The sequence below is a fragment of the Eurosta solidaginis genome, chromosome 3 (genome assembly GCF_040869045.1).
Source record: "Eurosta solidaginis isolate ZX-2024a chromosome 3, ASM4086904v1, whole genome shotgun sequence".
NCBI lineage: Eukaryota > Metazoa > Arthropoda > Insecta > Diptera > Tephritidae > Eurosta > Eurosta solidaginis.
In genome coordinates this window covers 218,481,221-218,500,347 of record NC_090321.1, presented here as the reverse complement: position 1 = coordinate 218,500,347, position 19,127 = coordinate 218,481,221, and the positions used below count along the sequence as shown (strand labels likewise).

The 19,127-nt window shown below is 36.4% G+C and overlaps 1 protein-coding gene across 4 annotated transcripts in view; it reads right to left on the bottom strand.

The window, feature by feature from the left end:
- reb (rebuf) overlaps positions 1-19,127 on the bottom strand; it is a 163,589-nt gene that overhangs the window by 63,428 nt on the left and 81,034 nt on the right. For 2 of the 4 annotated variants that reach the window (XM_067775149.1, XM_067775151.1), the window contains exon 2: positions 16,205-16,371. The exons of the other annotated variants lie outside the window; for them this stretch is intronic. The gene's annotated coding sequence lies outside the window, so the exon portion shown is untranslated. The remainder of the gene's footprint in view (positions 1-16,204; positions 16,372-19,127) is intronic. 4 annotated transcript variants of the gene reach the window in all.

Here is a 19,127-nt window from a genome sequence, read left to right as displayed (position 1 = left end):
TATTAATATTACCACACAAACGGTCTGACTGCGCATTGTTAACTTATTTCAATGACCTTGCGCTGCTTACGTTGCAATATTCCCACACGAAAAGGCAATCATCCATACTCACATGAATATGTTTAAGCAAATAATGATTAAAAGATTACCAATTGCTTGAATTATTTCCTGGTATTATATTTTTTGTTTGAATGGTACTAAGGTGGTATTATATAAGCACTAGGGCGGGTCGATTTGTGGGGAGGCAAAAAAATCGCCCATTGCTCTGTGAAAATCATATTCTAGGGATCAAAATAAGAAACTTTGCCGAAGGAACCATATCTCTAAAACGAATTCTGATGTTTATGATGGCTACCAGCAGGTAGCGATTTTTAAATCGACCCGCCCTAATAAGCACAGAAAACCAATCGAAAGTAGGAAGTCATTGAAAGATTGTTAAGTAGAGGTCATTGTACCTTGATGATGGCGCCGGAGGGAAAAGAAGCAAAATTAAAAGCCAAAGTGGCTCAAGTGCGTACATTCTTCCGTGGAAAAGAGGACAGTAAGCGTTTTCGGGCCAAACAGAATTTACAAGAAATAGTGTTGAGTATGCAAATAATTAACAACTAATGACAAAAAATAGAAAATAATGAAGAAAGCTAAATGAATTGCAAGGATAAAGTAAAAAATATAAACACAAGGCACGGTAACCTCCGAAGAGATTCCAATTTACGACGTGCTCCTTGAATTTTTCCTACAAATTGGAAGCATGAGCCTTCATGTATTACGCCGACTCCGAACGGCATCTGCAAGGTAGATGAGCTTTCACTGAGAAGCTGTGCATAGCAGAAATACACCGCCGAAGAGCGTTAAAAACTTTTTTCTAATTGAAAAAACTTGTTTCTAAATGCTGATTGCTAATGTTGCTTTGCCCGAAAATTAAACCCAGAATTTTGGTAGACAAAGCACGCTATCACCACGCTACGATAGCTGCTAGTATAAAGTCCTGGAGAGAATATTACCAGTTGACCTAGGCCAAGAAAGGTACCTGCCAAGCACAAAAAGTATACCAATGGAGTATAGTGGAGTGAACAAGAGAAATGGCATCTTAGAAATTACCGGGCGTTTTAATGGGCAATATATTGAACAAAGACAAAATTTAGTGGGTAATAATTAACTTATCGCCTTGGCTTGTTTCGAGAAAATCGAATAAACATCATTGGGACGTATCGTGCTTTCAGGGAACAGGTCCTAAGGGGAATACAAAGAGGTGGAGCTTCACTAATGGTTGCTTTCAACAACGCGGGAGTAGGCTGGGTTAATTTTATACTGAAAAATCAATAAAGGCCTCACAAAAACAGAAAGATTTCATAGTAATATAATTTTTCTAGTTACCCAGCTGATGCCCCAAAATCTGACAGCAATTTCGCTTTTCTTACTTGTAGCATCTTCCAAACGGATTGAGACGTGTGAATTGGGACATCTATCTATCTATTAATCGATCTCCAGCTTTATTCTCCATTCCCTTTGCCAAATAACGCGAGAGTAAACGTGACAGAATTTGCTATAGCTTGTAAAGTGGCACCAGAACGCAACCTGTTTTTTCTACAAAAGTGTGCAAGATCTCTATTTAGGGATAGCTCCCAATTGGGGATGCAACGCTGTTATTGTCGAATGGATAAATATTTAGAATTTATACAGAGCTGAATAGAGGAGGTGAGGTAGCGGCTCTACAGCGGTTGTATAAAATAATAGTCAAAACTCTTCTATAGAGCATCTGGAACATGACTTGCACTTTTCGAAGTTTGTAGCTAAAATGTATAGCTCCGAACCATCGAAGCTCTTAAACCACTCCTATATTGGAACCGATTGCTAAATAAGCAACCATTGGGCATCATAAGCAAGACGATGGTGGCACCATAATTAACTGGGCTTCTTAATAAGGAGGTCGAGGACGATGTTCTCAATGCTTTTATTTTAAAGCAACAGTCAAGGCTCTACAAACAACAGTTCTTCGGTCGTGGATATTCCATGAAAGTCAGACTTTTGCTAATTCACAATAAATATGCGAATGTTAACTTATAAACTAAACAAGAGAGTTCAGATTGGTTAGGAATGGTCTAAATTACAGAACGACATAGTGGCTATGGTCAGCTAAGCAAAGCCTGAACAGACACTATCATACGATAGAACTCTCCGGCGGGAAAGGTAGGTGGTAGTCGCTGAGTCTTAATTATTGCGCTCTCTTCGTTTAAAACCTTTGGAGCTTCAAGTTGTTTCCAATAGCAGCATGATGAAGAGACTAGCGCACTTCAAAATCCTTTAAGCCGATGTTTTTGGATGATCGGATGTGGGGATGTCCAGATTATTCTTTTTGTGGCTATATAACACCATTGCTATTGTTTTCGAAATTATTTTAGGAAGGTTTCCGATAGATTTCGGGATCATTCCGAGACTAACACTCAATTTTTTTCGGGATAATTTCGCGACAGTTTTAAAAATCATACTGGGAATATTTGTGGACAGTTTCGAGTTTACCAAGGGAAAATTTCGAGATTTCCAAGAGATAGTTTCGGGAATACTGCGTGGTAGTTTCCGTATACTTACGCGACTATTTTAGAATAATCTCGGGATATTTTCAATAAAAATTTGAAATGGATTCCGGAATAATTTTAGGTCTATTTTGTGAAACTTCCAAGTTTTTTTCGAATTTTTTTCTGTGTAATTTTGGGATAATTTCTCCACCACTCCGGATCATTTTCGGACTATCTTTGTATCATTTGGTGATAATTTCGGGATCATGTCTGTCGGACGTCGTAGTTATTTCAGGAGTGCGCTCAGAATAACTTCGGGACTGTATTGAAAAAATGTTGGGATAATTTCGATGCTAACATTCGATTATTTTCGGGATCATATCGCGATAGATTGCAGGACCATTTTCGAAGTTTTGGGCCCAACTTCCGAATGATTTAGGGGCTATTTCTATATAATTTGGAAATATTTCAGCATAATCTCGGGAATGTTTTGATATAATTTCGGAATTGGTTTCGAGGTATTTGGTGTATATTTCATGACCATTTTGAAAACATGGCACCATTTCGGAATATTTTCTCTACCACTTAGAAACCATTTCGGTAGTATCTTTGGCTCACTTCGACGGCTAAATTAAATATCACCTTATTTCGGCTGCCTTTCAAAACCGACGTATCTGATAATATTTTTCGAAAACACTCTATATCAGAATTTGTTTCAAAATGGCTCAGTTCTAGAATTTGGATGAAGGCCTTCTTCATAATTCTTTCTTCAAAGCTAGAGCTAATGTCAAAATGTATTGAATTTAAGATCTGATAGGACGCTTTTGAAACAAATTCTAAAATAGTGGGTTAATCAAAAGTTTTCTGCGATAGCCCGTTATCGAAGCGACATGCCGCGGCAGCCAAGGTAGGTCTCTATTCTACTCAGCAGCCAATTTTGTAAAAATTTTGGAATAATTGCATGCCGACTTCGTGCTTGTTTCAGGATAATGCTGGGAATAGTTTCGAAACTGTCTCGAAACAGTTTCGTGATTGTTTACAGGATCAATAGGAATTTATACGGGACTATTTTCGATAACTGTTTGGGGCTTATTTGAAGAATCATCTCGGAACTACTTTGAAACAGTTACCGAATAACTTCGGGACTACTTTTGCATGCCTTCAAGGTTGTTTCTGTACTATTTTGGGACTATGTCGGAATATTGCGGGATAATATCCGGAAATAAAAAATAAAATAAATGTAAGGGGCGATAACCTCCGAAGAGACCTAAGGCCGAGCTTCTCTTCCAATTTGCGTCGTGCTCCTCTTGATTTTTCCCTACAAATTGGCCGGACGGGACCTACATGTTTTATGCCGACTCCGAACGGCATCTGCAAGGCAGATGAGTTTTCACTGAGAGCTTTTCATGGCAGAAATACAATCGGAGCGCTTGCCAGACACTGCCGAGGGGCGACCCCGCTTAGACAAATTTCTTCTAATTGAAAAATCTTATTTCTAAAATTTTGATGTTGCTTTGCCCGGGAGTTGAACCCAGGGCATACGGTGTGATAGGCGGAGCACGCTACCATCACACCACGGTGGCCGTAATATCCGGAAAGCTTCAGTATATTTTACAGCATAATTCTGAAGCAATTTTGTCAAAAGTTTTAGATCATTGCCAGTCATTCCGGGATAATTTCGGGATTACCATAGAAGTTAAATTTCGTTGAATATTATACCTTTAAATACTAACTTCTTAGACAATACACATTAATCAAAACCGTGATAAAAATATGTAATATTCCCTTTGCTACATCAAAAATATGTGTACACACTTGATGGCTAATCTTATTTACTTCTGTTTTTTGCTCATTTCTCGTCATGTGTCGGGTTTTTCTTTTTATTTTTCATTTGCGTGTTTTATTTCATATTCAATTTGCTTCGACGCCACCCATCTCTCACTTATTCGCACAAATTATGACTTCTACCTACATTTATATTTATGTAATTATGTAAGCTCTTTCAAGGTTAGTTAATAATGTTGCAAGCATAATATAACTAGAGTTACACACGCACACATGTGAACACATTTCAAACTCTATACAAGAGCTACCGTATCTTGACTTTAGACTGATATACAACATGTAAGTAGTGGCTTTTGTTAATGACTATTCAATTATTTAGTAGCTTACGTTCATATGGACTTACTAACTTAATATTCACACATGCAACATGCGCACAAGCAGTTAAGTCGGTCAGTTGTCCACTGTTATGCACATATCCATATACATGCGTACATATGTTAGCTATTGTAGATGTCAGTGTCGTTGTTGGAGCATTCAAGTTTGATGGGCGTATATTGTGGCTACGCAATATGCAGTTACTCGTGCTGCACGGTCGTATGTCTAAATGTCGCTGTGACGTTTTACACGTCATTAAAAATGGAAACAAATTTCCCCAATAAGCATCGAGAAAAAGTGTTAATCGTATGTTGACATGTTTATTTCATACAAAGAAGAGGAAAACGAGGAAAACAATTTTAGCTAACTGGTTATACAGAACTAATAAGTTATTATTCAAAATGCTTTTAGCCTAGTTGACTGCATTTTTTCATAATAGCGGAGCTGAAAACACAACGTTTAATAAATGGAAAATGCTCCACATATTTTGCAGTGCTATCAATGACAGCCTTGCAGAGAAATGCTCAGTGATAATATGTACTTCGATAGAATGTCAAAGAATGTTATACACAATATATGCCCAAATTTTGCCTAAATCTATTAAGCAGGAAGTAGCGGTACATAAAAAAAGGTGTAAATACCAAGTAATCGTGAAGTTTTATGCGCGAACATATAGGAATACGCCTAGAAAACTAAAGAAAGGCAACGTTGCAACAACAAATATTTTAGGATTTTTTGAGAAGAGCTTCGTAGGCTTCCTATTGGTTACAACCGATGCCTAATAGTAATTCGCTTATTATCGGCTTGTTATTGACAGAAATTCATGGCGTATTCTGACGACATTGATATCATCGGCCAGAACACCCGCGCCGTAAGTTCTGCCTACTTCAAACTGGAAAAAGAAGCGGGTTTGATGGTGAATGAGGACAAAACGAAGTACCTGCTGTCATCAAGCAAATAGTCGGCACATCTGGACATTGGTAACCACGCCACTGCTGGCAGCCATAATTTCCAAATAGTAAAAAACTTCGTTTATTTGGGAACCAATATTAATACAAGCAACAACATCAGCTTTGAAATCCAACGAAGTACCTCGCTTGTCAATAAATGTTACTTTGGACTAGGTATGCAATTGAAAAGTCAAGTATTTTTCGATAAAGAAAACAAAAATCAGTCTCCGCAAGATGCACGAAGCATAGACCACGAAAACATCAGATTAAGCGGCTCTCGAAGTGTTCGAGAGAAAAGTTTTTCGAAAGATTTGCGGATCTCGACGTGCGAGCTTTACGTCCTCAACATAGTCCAGCGAATTAAAACACAGCGCCTACGCTGTATTGGCCTTGTTATGCGAATGAAAGATGATGCAATGGCTAAGAAAGTGTTTTTATCGGAACCCGCCTATAGAAGTAGAGGAAGTAAGTATGTAAGTATTGATAGCGAATTATCGCCGAGTTCTTTTCTAGGGGTTACAGATCTACATCTGTTTAATATTGAAGTTTTATCGATATCAATCTGATGGGTTCTGTGATAACAAATCGATAATACACCAATAACAAATTGGTACCACTCCGATATGAAAGTGATAATTGTTCGATATCAAATCGATATTTTTTTGTACAATAAATCGATAGATTTTCGATAACAAATGTATAGCTCGTTGATGAAATTCACATAACTCATCGATAATTTTTGCTAAAGATACCAAATTTATACCACTTCAAAAGCAAATCGATAACTCGTCTATAAGAAAGCTCATCGGTAACGAACAGCTAACAGTTCGATAAAAAAATTGATATAACGCAGTACGGTTTCGGGTCAGGCTTCGGGTTTGGTTTCAATTTTGATTAGAACCTTTCCTTTAATTCTTTTGCTCTCTTACGCCTAAGTTCCGGATTTCCACATAAAATAAATAAAATGTAAGGCGCGATAACCTCCGAAGAGATCTAAGGCCGAGCTTCTCTTCCAATTTGCGTCGTGCTCCTTTTGATTTTTCCCTACAAATTGGCCGGACGGGACCTACATGTTTTATGCCGACCCCGAACGGCATCTGCAAGGCAGATGAGTTTTCACTGAGAGCTTTTCATGGCAGAAATACAATCGGAGCGCTTGCCAGACACTGCCGAGGGGCGACCCCGCTTAGAAAAATTTTCTTCTAATTGAAAAATCTTATTTCTAAAATTTTGATGTTGCTTTGCCCGGGAGTTGAACCCAGGGCATACGGTGTGATAGGCGGAGCACGCTACTATCACACCACGGTGGCCGCCACATACCGTGAACAAATATAAAAATTAATTGGTGTGCATTGGTCTAGCTAAATCTCAAAAAATGCTCGACCAATTCCGGTTATATTTTTTTGTTTCCTTCTTTATACGGCTGGAAATTTTATTTTATATCTTTAACTTTTTGGTGTAGATATATGACCAAACTTAATTTGAATTTAAATACAGACCTTGCAAAGTTTAAAACGAAACGAGTTCATATGACTGACTTCAATTTTTCAAATTTCTGGACTAAAATTAAAATCCAAGTATATTAAAAATTGGATTTATCCTCTCATATATGTATAATACAAACCAAAAACTTGTAAAAAAGGGGTAAAGGCTAAACTTTTTGGTTTTAATTTATAACTTTTTATTAGAAGTTGCTTAAAACTAAAATTAAAATTTTTTGACCGTGCTTGGTTCACTGGTTGTTTATAGAAAAAATTTTGAAAGAAAGTAGGCGGTGCCACAAAGTCTGCCTGCTATGGTAGTCAATAAATATAAATATAATAGGGGCTCCTATGATTCTAATCTTATTTAATTTATCCTACTAGAAAGCATGCCATCCTCCGCATACTTAAGAGGCTTATTTCACTTTGGAGACGCTACAGTGACTAGGCAGCTTAAATTAAATTTACGGCTTACCTAGAGCTCGCAACTCGAAATGATTTGAATATGTATGTGTCTTCGTTAGCTGTACACAGTTCTTATTCAATTATCAGTTTGATCTCTGTGTAAACCAAAGGTCACATAAAGCTACGGATAAACATGCAGTGCGAGGCCCCCAGAAAAGAAAAAATGTTTATTGCTCATAGCTCCATATCTCCTCTGTATTCTTTACATTATTTGTATAATATTTCTGAAACGTGGCGTTTGAGATTTTATATATGCAGGAGAAAGTAGGATGGGGATACCGTAAGCAGGACAGGTAAACTGAAAGCGAAAGTGTGCTAAAATATTATTGGTGAGGAGAAGGAGGTTAGCAATGAAAACGAAGAAAGGTATCTAAGCTTGATGGATTAGGAGGGCGTGTATATTTAATTTGTTAAGAAAGCAACTTGCAGGGGTAGGGGTGCTGAACGGCGGTTGCAGTTAGGTCTACCTTGTTTCGACACTAACTTGCTTTATATTTACGGTAGTTTATTTTCTTTTTAAAATATATTGTGCCTTGGAACTGGGGTACGAGGCACTTATAACACATTGTTTGTTGTTGTTTTTGTTGTTGTAGCGACAAGGATACTCCCCGAGGCCTTGGGGAGTATATCGATGTTGATGGGCTTTTGCCGGATACAGATTCGGTACATTCCCGTATCAAGCACCATAAAGGTACTAGCCCGACTATTTCGGGAACGATTTGGTATGACTACAATAAACAGTCTAGGATATACCGCCCTCCCACCCCGCCAGAACCTCGGCTGTTAAAGAAACAGGATTCGCGCAGGGTAGGTGGGGTTGAAAATTGGGTTGGAGAAGATATATATTGCGCTGGAAACTCCTTGAATCAATTTGGTATTTTAGTCACGTTTTACGGCAGGTATACCTGCCGCGGGTATATTCTAAGTCCCCTAATCAGCTGAGGTTATAACACATGTATACATTAGAAGTGAGCATATGGCTTCTACGGTATTGGCTTGGTTGGATCGACCTCATCTAAATTAAGCTACCTCTTTTGAATATTTCATAAGCCAGTTGAGAATTGCAGAAAAAAATTTAAATTTAAGTCGTTTAAATAAAAACGAATAAGAAAGGACAAGTAGAAAAGAAGGGGAGCAGCAGATTAGGCGGAAGTAGAAGAGAGAGATGAGTGTGAAAAGAGACAGCTAAGCATGAGGAGAGAACAATTTTCAAAATGATTTTTGATCATTTCATTTCCGTCAAAATTGCTGAAGAAAAATTGTATGACCACTTTAGCTTTGGCTTAAAAGTGAATCTGCCAAGGATAATTTTTTTCGGTTTACTAATACGTTCAGACCAAATATTAAAATTTGGTGTTCGTAAAATTTGTTTCAAGACTCCGGGAATTTTTGCCCTAATCAAAATTGAAAAGTTCCCAATGTTAGCAAGAAAATATTTTTAGACCCATCAAAAGGCTTTTGGCTAAAGATATTATAGCAAATATTTTTAAGTCATTTCGTTTTGGCTTTTTATTTCAGAAAATTTAACAAATCTATTAATTATTTAAGTGCATTACAACACATTTTTAGGTTTGGTATGAGCTTTGCTATTTACATTTATATGTACATATGTAGATACAATAATAGATACACATTAATGAACAACAATACAAAATTTAATCATACATGGCAGGGAATTCAGTAGCTAGGTATAAAAATTTCTGGTTCAGAACTAGTACCAAATAAATACTAGTTCGAAAGTTACTAGACTTTCACATATCATTAACATATCGTCGCTGCGCTCACAAAAATAGTTATGTTTCTTCTGTAACTTTTCAGGAGATCAAAAAAACTTTTTTGTGGTGTCCATTTGCAAAATTTTGTAAAAAAAGTATTTTTGAAATATTTTATGGAAAGCATGTTATTGATGTGTCAAGCAAAAAATTATGTTTTTTAACCCACTATGACGTGATAAATATTTGCGCCGTTTTATAGCACATAGATGCTTTCAAACACGATTAAAATTTCCTTCTGGCGGTAGGGAAATATATGAAATTTTTGCCGTATTTCCCCAAAATACTTACGGAGATGACCCCTTAAGCCACTGAGAGGTGTAGCTTCATCAATCAGATGTCTGTTGGGGTGCCCAGGTTTCTGGGTATTCAAAAGAAACTGTTTGCGTAGCATTTCATTTCTCTCCCTGATGGGGAGTACTCTCGCCTCATTGTGTACGTGGTGTTCTGGGAACATAAGAAGACAGCCCGTAGCGGTTCTGAGGACAGAATTTTGGCAGGCCTGTATTTTCTTCCAGTGAGTAGAACCTTTAGGCCTGGCGACCATATCGGGGACGCGTAGCATGCAATCGGCCGGCCAGTTGCTTTGTAAGTAGTAATGAGCGTTTGTTTCTCTTTACCCCAAGTGCTGCCGGCAAGAGATTTGTGGATTTTATTACGGCTTTTTCGACACAATTGCGGTTGCACGCTCTACAAAATGTAGAGTCCCATCGAACGTCACACCCAAGATTTTAGGGTGTAAGGCAGTCGGTAGCATGATACCGATGTCGGGATCAAATAGATTATATTTCACTGAGTGGTGGGTGATAAACGCGAGACCGCCTCGATTTCCGCTCTCGCGATCTTTTCTGTGGGCTATGTGTGCAGAGCAGGTCTGCAGAGCAGATCTTGGTGTGTGTTTGGTCTCTTGGATCGCTGTAATGCGGATGTTATGCCGTTTCATTAAACCAACTATTTCCGTGATCTTCCCAGTTAACCCATTACAGTTTAACTGCAGAATTCTGAAGTGTAACGGGTAAGTGATTTGTGACTACGCCTGAGTTGAGGGAGGCCAAGACGCAATTTCTGTTGTGGCCCTGGCACTCGACGTCCCTGGGTAAGCATTTGGGTACCCGGTGTAGTTGGGTTTGCGGCTTGACAGCATGGCGCGATGAAACCCTTGGGGGGGGGGGGGGGGGTTGCTGTCGCCGAGACCAGAACATCTAGGAAAGTGGCACCGTCTAAGTCTGGAGCCGCATTGGCCAGATGTTGCAAACATATATATTCTGTGAGGGCAAATGGTGGTAGGGACTAAGAGTATGTTTTCCTGACCTACTCGAATGCTAGTGTCGAGCAGAGAGTGAAAAGAAAACTGGGCGGGGGCTGATGCTCGGCATTGCTACCGACTCTACTACGGAGATTGTACTTATGAGTAGGAGCGGCCGTATGAGCTGGTGGCTCCGTAGGGCGTGAGCAGCACCGGCACTTGTTGTGGCTTGCTGAGCAGTGGGGCTGCTAGAAGGTAGTGGGGGCGCAGAGGCGCAGACTACGGGACGCCCTTGGCCGTGAACAGCAAGGAGCCACAAAAGATTTATAAAAGATACGAGGACATCGGGTTTTGGGGTCCAGCCCAGAACATCCTGTCCAATTCAACCATCCCTTGCACGTAATACACTGACAAGAGTGTGACCGTCCTAAAAGGATTATTTTCCGGCAAACGCAGGAAAACCATTCCTCTGGACCGGGGTCAGGTACAAGTCCCGGATTGAATTCGATACCCTCTCCGAGCTGGAGAATATGGCGATATCCCGCTGCAAGGATCTGCTGGGAGGATGAAAATTTGAGGGAGGGACGCAACAAATTAAATGGTGTTAGACTGAAATAACAGCCCTTGGTCGGGAAAAATCCCGAGTCGCTCCGGTTTACAGAACCGGCTGCCTTGAGAAGCGAGATGGTTTGTAATTATTTTTATATTGAAATCAAAGCACTTTCGCTAGCGATTAAAAAAAATTATAAGCAAGTAAGTACTTAACCGTTTTTCAGAGTACTTCTAGTACTGCGAGCACATAGCAGTTTTCGATCACTTCTAAACCAAAAGAGATATAAAAAAACGGCTATGCAAAAATGTGAGCTCCTTATAGTGACAATAAAATATGCAATAAAAAAAATTTGAAAAAAAAAAAACATATGTATAACTGTTTTCGTTAGCGTAGCGAAGATAAATTTGATTAATATTGTGACTAATATTAGCATCGCTAAGCTGCTACTAAATAAATGCGCAACAACAATAAAGCAGTCACACTTATGTACAAGGTAACGAAGAGATACATCACACGCACAGATGCAGTCATCAACCGAAGTAGTTACTCACAACTCACACATATACATGCATATGGCTATGAGAGAGGCGTGGACTACAGATATACATGTTTATAGCTGGTAACTAACCAAGCATGACATGCATCTGTTCTCGAAACAACTAGATCTTAGGAGAACCATACGGCAAGGCAACAGAGAGTATGAAAGCAGCGCAAGCTGAGAAATGACGATTCAGTTTGATTTAAACACGCTATCAGTTGCCAAGTGAAGTATTGGTTGTGAAGTATAGTTGTACTACCCCCAAAGTAGTCTAATAAAGACCATTTTGCAATACAGAATATTGGAGTGATTTATTCAACAGTTTAGCGATTCGAACGTTAGCAGAAGGTTTCAAATAAGCGGAATTTCCCAAAATTTGTTACAATATTCTACTCAAGAAGCTTCGCATTTATTTCCCTACACTTTAAAGCCTTTCTCTTACGTAAACTCCATAGCATATAAGTAACCAAATTGGTAGGAAAGAAGTTCCGCCAGCAGCCGAAGGCGGGCAAAACAGAAATATGATGTTTCCAATGTGTAGTTTCGAACTTTCGAAAAGAGGATAAAATCATATTAGAAGCAACATGTAGAATTTCGGAACCAACAAAATAATACCAACAAGAGAAATAGATCTCAATTGTTGATTTCTACGCTATTTTGGAACTATCGAAAAAGAACCTATTAACCAACTTGCTCTAAGTGGAGATTTCTATCTAGTTTGGAACTACAGAAAAGGTAATGAAGCGGGTGGGATTTCCACCACCTAGGACATCGCCATGTTAAATCTACCAATTGAAAGCATTAAAATAAATAGAGAGCGAACTAGTAGGGGTTCTGAATGCACTAGGAGCGCACCAGTTTTAAACTAGAAATTTTCCCTACAGGGTGCATACATATGTACATATCTTGTTATGCCAATAAAAACAAAGCAAGCGCTCATTTGCTCTTTGTTGTGGCAAGGTCATTCTGTGGTTAAATGCCAATTCACTTTTATCTCATTCACATACATAAACACATACATACATATATACATACCGTTGCTGTACGTACGAGTAGCCTCCTTTCGCTTTTTATTGCAAATCTTACACATTTTTTTTAATTTCTATTTTTTGTTATTTTTCTTGTAGCTCAGTGTCATTTTCATTTCGACTGCTATGCGCTGACAACAACAAACACAATAATGGATCTTTATATTTGAGTATATTAATTTTATGGCTCTACTATAATTGTGGGGGCTCCCGCTCTTTAGTCTTTCGTGCCTTTTTTATGATCAACGAGTATGTAGTACGGCAAGGATAACTTGGCAGCTGCGGATAGGTATTGAATATGAAATACACTAAAAAGGAGTAACGCTGATGTAGATTAAATATTTTCCAACGTCATGCCTGTCAAGTTTGTTGAGTTAAAACGAAATGTATCACAACTCATGAGTTCTTGAACGGGTGGATGGATGGATGGGTGCGTTTGTTATTGTTGTCGCTGCTGCTGCTGACTCATGTCAATTAGTTGATTAAAAGTGATCTCAACTTTAATTTAAACAACAAAACAAAGTTTTGAAAAGAAAATCAGTTGTGGCAGCAAAAAACACTTTAATTTCCACTTTAATTTTATGGCTGACACAATTCGCATGGAAGAGTAAATGGATATTAATTTCTTGTAGAATATTTACTATTTATGAGTGCGAAAATGTATGTATGTATGTTAGTACATTTGTGGGTAATGATGTGTTGATTTGGCCACCTAGCAATGCACTGACACCTCGAGCCACTTTTTTTTGTTTGTCTATAAATATTAGTAATGCAAATATTTTTGTCTGTGTGATTTTAAAAATAAATACATTGTAGTCGTAAGTTTTGATGGCTTCTTAATATAGTTGAATGCAAGAAAAATGGATTTTTATAAATGGCTTTGAGTCATTGCCAGCAAGCGGGAATAAAAACATAAAAAAATAAAATACTAGTTTATGGTATCAAACAAAGGATGCTGTTAAAAAGTTCTTGTAACAGATAAAAATCTGAATTACTGCTTAGTATAGGCTTTCAAAAATTATTTTTGATACACCTGCGATCAAAAAATAGCAGCAAAATTTAGTGGCACATTGCATCAATTGTTTTCTTTCTTTATTATTTTTTGTTAATTAAAAAAAAAATTATGGTATACAGAAAAATATGTCAAATACATTCGAAAACCTACTCGAAAGAAAATTTAAAAAATCAAGATTTGAAAAACAATGCATTAAAACTTCCGAAACTTGATTGACAATCTTAGCAGACTTTTTATTACGAATTTCGAAAACCTTTTCGAAAATCCTAGAATTTCAGGAACTTCCCTTTACAATCTCGATAGCGTGTTCAAGTTGTTAAAAATCTTCAAACGAATTTCCACATTTTTGTTTAGAATTTCAAAAAAAAAATAATCATTTGGAATTTCGAAAACGTATTCGAATTTTCAAATTTTTACTTAAAATTCCAGAAAAATTCTTATTAAAATTTTGTAATTGTTTTTATTAAAAACAAAATTCTATTCAATTCTGAAAACATATGAAGTTGCTTGAAATATTAATGGAGATCACTTATTTTTTAGAAAAGTGTTTATATTTCGTTGGGAGTCGGCATAAAACATGTAGGCCCACTCCCGTCAATATGTAGAAAAAATTAAAGGAGCACGACGCAAATTGGAAGAGAAGCTCGGCCTAAAATCTCTTCACAGGTTATCACGCCTTTTATTTTGTTTTAAGGTTTCGAAAGCGCAAGAAGTTGTAAGAAATATACTTGAAGATTTCTAGTTTTTTATATAAAAGTAATTTATTTCGAATTTCGAAAATGTATTATAAAAACCGAGTAGTTCTATAAACATCAAAAAATTTGTAAACTTTAATTTAGAGTTTGGGATGGTATATTTTAGAGTTTCGAAAAATTTTTCGAAAACTTAAGAATTTTTGAAAAATCTTCATAAATATTTGCAGATTTTATCTTTAGAATTTCAGGATATTTTTGATTAAGAATCCCGAAAAACGTTATGAAAATCTTTAGGAGTTTTTAAAATTATGTAAACTTCAAAATTTTTATTTACAATTTCAGCAAACTTATAATTTTGAACTTTAAACTTTGAAAAAGGTTTCGAAAATTCGCAAAATTTTTAAAAAACTTCAGGAAAATTTCAAAATATTTTTAAATGGATATGCGCCTGAAGTCAAAAATCGCATCAAAAATTTAGTCAGATATTTACTTTGAGCTTAACAATTGAACAAAAACATTCGTTAATCAATTTGAAACAAAAATTAAAAATTTTGGTATTCAAATTTTCAAATTAAAAGAAAATTTGCAGGTTGCTATTGAGAATTACAGTAAACTTTTGATTTGAAATTTCTAAAACTTTTTCGAAAAATCCCGATATTTTTAAATATTTTAAAGAAAATTTCCTAATTCTTAAGAATTTTTTATTTAGGAATTTTTTAAAATCCACACTATTTGCTAATTTTTTTATTTATTACTAGAGAAAACTTTTTTTTTGAAATTTCGAAAGCGTTTTCGGAGTTCGAGAACTTTTAAAAATGTTCAAGAAAATTTTCGTTTTCGAAAATTGGAGAAATTCTGAAATGTTTTGAGAAAATTTTTATTAAGAAATCCGAAAAGTGTCTATGTAAAAAGCTCCAATTAATTTTTTAAATATTTATGCAAGTTTTGAAATTTCTATTTGGAAATTTAAGTTACTTTTGTAGCATATACCTTCCGAGTTTAAAAAAACATGTCAAAAAGCAATGCGAATTTTGAGAGATTTCAGACTTGTTATTTTTTTCAAATAGGTACTTTAGAGTTTCTTCATATCAGAAATGAAATTTTTCACACTTTGTATGTGAAAAGATCTGAAAAGTTTTTTCGAAAAATAGTACATTTTGATAGACCTAGACTAGAAATTTTCAAAAATTTGTAAATTTGTTTCGAAAATACACAGTTTTTGTTATATAATTCATTTTTAAAATCTTAGGAAACTTTTTATTGACAGTTCTGAAACACGCTACCACCACAGTGGCCACCCGATAGGCATAGACGGAGACTTTAAAAATTTCTCGAATTTTTTCGAAAACGTTTTCGAAATCGGTATAAAAAGTTTTCATTATACAATTTATCTCATTATTTTAAATAACAAAAAAAGGATAATTGGTTAAGTTTAAGAGTCCCTCTCGCTGCTAATTTTTCATACGCAATTATTGAGCAAATTTTTAGCGTTATTAAAGCCTGACTTGAAGTTGTGCTCAGCTAAAATAATGCATAGTTAAATTACTCAAATTTAACTATACTTAATGTGCATAGGAGTGGCTGTTGCAGATTAGCAGACTACTTAGTCGAGTGAAAAGGTCCAAAGTTTTGCCCCAAAATCATTTTTTTATATCTTTCCGAATCCACAGTTTTAAATAACCTATCGACTGCCTCCTGGTTGGCAGAATCCACCCTCTCTCAAAAAAAGGAGAGGAGATGGCGCCAAGTATTTGAATACTAAAATTTCAATGTAATACACAAACTCACCACACAAAGCAACTGCGAGCTTCTCTGCTTATCTGTCAGGCTCCTTGGTTGAGTTGATAAATTTCCTTAATGAAAATTATCTCTGGTACTCAGTTTCCAATAGTGCCCTGTTTTTCACGCATACAAACTCGGCTTTTGTTTGTGTGTGGGTTTCAAGTGTACAGCATCTGCAAATAAATGAAGGGAAAATAAGTAAGCAAATTAAGTTATGAAAAAAATTAAGAACATATTAAAGGCGGAGAATATTATTAGGTGAATTAGACAATTAAAACATTTTTCTTTATTTAAAAGGCAAATATGCAAATCACAGCTTTAAGTGTAGAATCGGGTGGTAGAAAATCGAATTTTTCAGGAATGCCCCATTTTGATATTCGGCTGAAGAACGCCCCATCCCAACATCAATTCGATATACTATCAATGTAAACAATGTGGATTTCGAATCAGCAGTCCTGATAGGTCGATCCTTTACTCAGATATGTTTTTTTTGGTAGAGTGGTATGCTACTGCCGTGACCCAGGTAGCAGTGGCGTCAAAAAAGCAACCAGATTGGAAAAAATAGCATAAAATATTAGTACAACGACTATCGGAAAGATTGGGAGGGGCGTTGAAAAGTACCGGTAGTGTGATGAGGGGAAAAAATTCATGCTCTATTAGTCTTACGTTATTACCTTCCGTGGTATCATGACCCAGCACAATGGAATTAGAATGGTACTTGAAATATTCCAAAGTAAATTTTTGAGAAAAATGTATGAGTTATCAGATTTGTTTGGCACCGATTGTTCTTCAGAAAAACACTTCTCGAAGAAAAACAAGATGTGTTTGAAGTTAATAATGCCACTAAGCAAGAAGGAAACCAGGATATTGATAAACATTCCGAGAAGGTTTAGGAGAATGTTAGCGCAGTACTTTGTCGGTACATTGTGGAAAGAACTCTCTGAGCCCTTCGAAACCACACGAGGTTTAGACAAGACGACCACCTATCGACTTCTTTCAGTTAATGCTGATAATTATATCAGTGGATGTCAACCGCGATGGTGCCATCTATTATAGGAATGAAAAATCGCTAGCATATGCTGGTGACATTGACAAATAGGCCCTAACAAACTCATTGTAATTTCTGCCTTCCCTGGCTTTAAATACTCACTTTGCGGTAAATAAGGCAAAGACAAGTACTTGCTTTCATCCAGAAAAGAACAGTTGCACTCGCATCTTTGAATAAACGCACTGTTGACGGGTATATATTAGAGACCGTGAAAGACTTTGCCAAACTTAACAGCGTCAGCTTAGAAATCAAGCCAAAAGGTGTTACTTTATACTGAGTAGGATCTCTAAAATTAAATATTTCTCTCGACCAACAAAAATTACGCTTCACAAATGGCTCATCATACCTGCACTGATGTATGGCTAGGAATCATGGACGGGGTCGAGAGAAGATGAAATGGCCTTAGAGCCTTTGAGGAAAAAATTTTGCGAAAGATTTATGGTCCTATCCGTGATGCTGTTGGCGAATAGAAAACGAGGTTTGCATTGTGTAGCGAATAAAAGTCCAAGGCCTGCTCTAGGTAGCTCATGCTTTGCGAAGAGGCGAAGACGTTCGGACTAAGAAAGTACTTTTATCGACACATGCATTTCGAAGTAGAGGAAGGAGGAGCCCTCCACTGAGTTGGGAGAGACATGTGTAGGAGGACTGGATCTTCCTAGGTTGTCTGCCGTTACTACATTCGAATTTTTTTCTGTTTCACAGAAAACTAAAAGTCTCTTTGTTAAGTACCTCGGCGTGATTGTACTTGGCCTCGGAAATTCTAAAAGAAATACACAAAAGAATTTTCATAACAGGGTCAGGTGGAACCCCACTAAGAAATCGACGGTGCAGCTACCGAGATAGTGACACAAATAATTACATCTTTGAAAATGTATGATATGGCATATTTTATTGAAGTTTTAAAAAATTTCAAATAGGTGGCAACCTTGTCAAATTATTATTATTATGCCAATTTTAGTAAAACCCGGTAGAGCTATTTCCGAGATTAAAGCCGATATACAAAGGTATATGTCTTATAGGCTTACGTGGCAGACCTAAGTGGCAACTCTACCTAAAAACATTTCTATTTAAAAATTGCGTAAAACACCTTTCGGTTTATATATATATATTGGCATATCTCATTAGATTAAAAGAAAAAAATTTAATAGATAGTAGCTTGTTAAGATATCCTCAGTGGCAACATCTAAATAAAAAGTCTTAGAACGTGCTTCTCTATCCACATTTCATCCTAACCGGTAGAGCCGTTCCCGAGGTAAGCATATCATATTTCAGGCTTAATTCCCGCTCATTTTATTCGTATTTATTTCGAACTAACTAAAATTCATGCAACAAAGTTCAACTTCAGTTCTTTTAGTTTTAGAATCAATATTTATTGCAATTCATTTCCTTAACTTAATTCAATTTGTATTGCAAACTGACCTTAAAATCACTACATTTCCTATCCTTTAACAACAAAAAGCTATTAATAATAATTCTTTATCTTTGGTTTTAAGTTTCAACCGACAATTAATGTTCAAACAAAGTAAGTTGGAAATTTTCAAATTCGAATGTACGCGTATTTCGATAAACAAAAAAAAAAAAAAAAAACAATGGACTTGCAGCCAAAGATTTCCCAAATGATTCAATTATCAAATTAAAAGCTCTTAAGGAATTGTACCTTACAAACATACACACATACACATACAAACATATATAGTATAGGTAGTACCAAAATATGAATCATATGGTAATCAATATTGATTTATCAAAAAACGAAAATCTAAACGTGCTATTGTCATTCACCAAGCCTTACATACTCGCTTACATATGTTTGTATGTAATTTTGCATAATTTTATAGTTTTCAGTAAGAACCAGTTTTGATATTTTCAGCATGAAACGGA